We start from the raw sequence: 2,470 nt of genomic DNA, 5'->3' as shown, positions 1-2,470 counted from the left end.
AAGCAATGGAGAATGTGGTTGCAGCCCTCCACAGGTACCAGGAGATAGTGAACTAATACAATGGTTTATTTAATGAGCTCTGATAATGGAGGTTGTAAAGTATGGCAGTCAGTATCTTAGTTTTACCTTGAGATAGTGTGAAAAGCTTTCTGCTATCTCCTAAATTCTCAGCCGAAGAATCAGTTAATCCTAATTTATTAAACTTCTAGTATTACTAGCAGTCCCTTTCTGACTAATTATTAAAGACATCTCTTTTCTCGCAATAAGTGACCTTTGCTGTAATCTCCTCTAAAATGTATTTCATGATGGCTGCCTAGTTACCCATTGACATTAACACTCACTCCCCTCTTTAGGCTCTCTGCTGACCAAACCAAGGGTCAGGTCAAAGTTGTAAAAATTCTCTTGTTCAGAGTTAATGCTTGGTGTTCCTACTATAAAAAGTGGGTTCAGAAACCGGCCTTTTGCCACAGCCTAACAAACACCATCTCTGCCTGTGGTCTCAGCTAGCTGATAAACTTCTGTGCCTCACAGTGTTTTATTTTTATTTTTTTTATTTTTAAGTTTGCTTCTAGTTTTCCTACTATCTGGTTTCTGGAATAAAGTTTGCTTCTGGTTTATTAGACTTGGTGGTGTTCTCATCTTTGCGTAACCCCACTGGGACCAACATATGTGTGTGTGTGTGTGTGTGTGTGTGTGTGTGTGAGAGAGAGAGAGAGAGAGAGAGAGAGAGAGGGAGGGAGGGAGAGAGAGAGAGGGAGGGAGAGAGAGACTGAGACAGAGGGACACAGAGAGAGATAGACAGAGACAGAGAGAGTAAGTAGAGAGGGTGTTGAGTATAAAGTTATTCTCCAGACACTTTCTAGGTCATGAAAGACCTGGATAAATCCAGATCCCCCTAACAGGAAAATAGAGCCAAAAATTTAGCAGGAAGAGAAGAATTAGAAATCTAAGGTTAACCAGTTCTAGGGTTCCAGGAACAAGCTGAAGATAAAGGTAGATTGTAATCTTGAGAGCAATCTTGAGAGACAAAGAGATTCCCCCTAGTAATTGTCACCCCCTAATAATTATCACCGGAATAGGAACTAGCTGATTATGACCTTTGAGAATGATCTTGAGAGGCAGCGAATTGCCCCCTTGTAATCATCACTGGAATTTTCAGAATCTTTTGTGAGATCCTCCCTGCCCCCCCTTTCGGATTACTGGGCTATGTGGTTTCTTCCTATAAAAACTACTTCTCCGGGTCACTAGGGGTCGAACTCTTCCCCTGCATGGGTTATGAGTCTCGGCCCCAGTTCACTGGTCCCTGTCTTGTCGTCTTGTCATTAAACCTCGTGTGATTGCAGCAAGGACGGTTTCTCGTGAGTTACTGGGGGGTTCGCGTCTTCCCGAGGCTCGAGTGAGAGTCTCCCCAAATCGAGGGTCTTTCAGTCACATGTCAAAAGTTTTCATTATAAAAACAAAAGTCAATAAACAACTGTGAACTTTTTCTTTCTTTGTTTGTTTGTTGGTTTGTTCGTCCATTCGTTCATTCATCTGTTGACATATTTGCTTACTTTATTTATTTACAATGGAAGAGTTCAGCTAGGGTTATGAATCACCAGTACATAACGATCCATCAAGATGGAAGGTACAAAGGTATCCTGGGAAGAGAGTAAGATGTCATGACCTTCCCTTTTGGGAGGGAGCATTCTGAGGAGAACAGATCCTGACAGCAAGACTAAGAAAAAAAAAACCCTAGTTTCAAGTGCTGCCCTCTTCCCACAAGTCCTTTTCACAAAGTCAGGCATTTAGATAAGAAAGGGTCTCCATTCAGTCCCTTTTGAGGAACCTCAGGCTCTGACATTAACATCTGACTGGGGCCTATTGGCAAGGTCAATGCTAGCTACACTCCTCCTCCAGGGACCTGAAGACACACCCAGGTTCACTTCTGCTGGCAGCCATTGGAATTCATTCTCAGATACTGCAGCCCCTTCAGGACACAGATCATTTCTTTTAGAAATCCCTTCCCCACCAGCCACATATGTCAGATACATAAATACTCACCAGCAGAAGCTTGAAAGCACTTTCTAAAATTTTTTTTGATTTTTTTTTTCTCGAGACAGTGTTTCTTTGTGTAGCATTCCTAGCTGTCTGGCCATGAACACGCAGAGACCTGCCTACCTTCTTTGTGGAGTTTTGGGGTTATATCCCTGTGCCTCCACCAGTTCATTTCTTTTTTTTTTTAATGCCAGGTTATTTAGTTTAATTTTAGTTAATATTCTGAAATTGTATGCTTCCTTTTAAAACCGAACCCATTGATGTACATTAGCAAGAGACTTGCTGTTGATTTTGGCATAAATTTCCAGCCAATCTCACAGGTCTGTCTTTAGATTAGAAGCCAGTTTTGGACCACGGTGCTGAGTTTCTTCTGCTCACCCGCCCCGTCACTCAGACCGCACCAGCCAATCAGAACCTCCAGCAGACCTGCCAC

This window comes from Myodes glareolus, chromosome 20, assembly GCF_982192425.1.
Source record: "Myodes glareolus chromosome 20, mMyoGla1.1, whole genome shotgun sequence".
NCBI lineage: Eukaryota > Metazoa > Chordata > Mammalia > Rodentia > Cricetidae > Myodes > Myodes glareolus.
Note: the sequence above shows the minus strand (reverse complement) of the source record.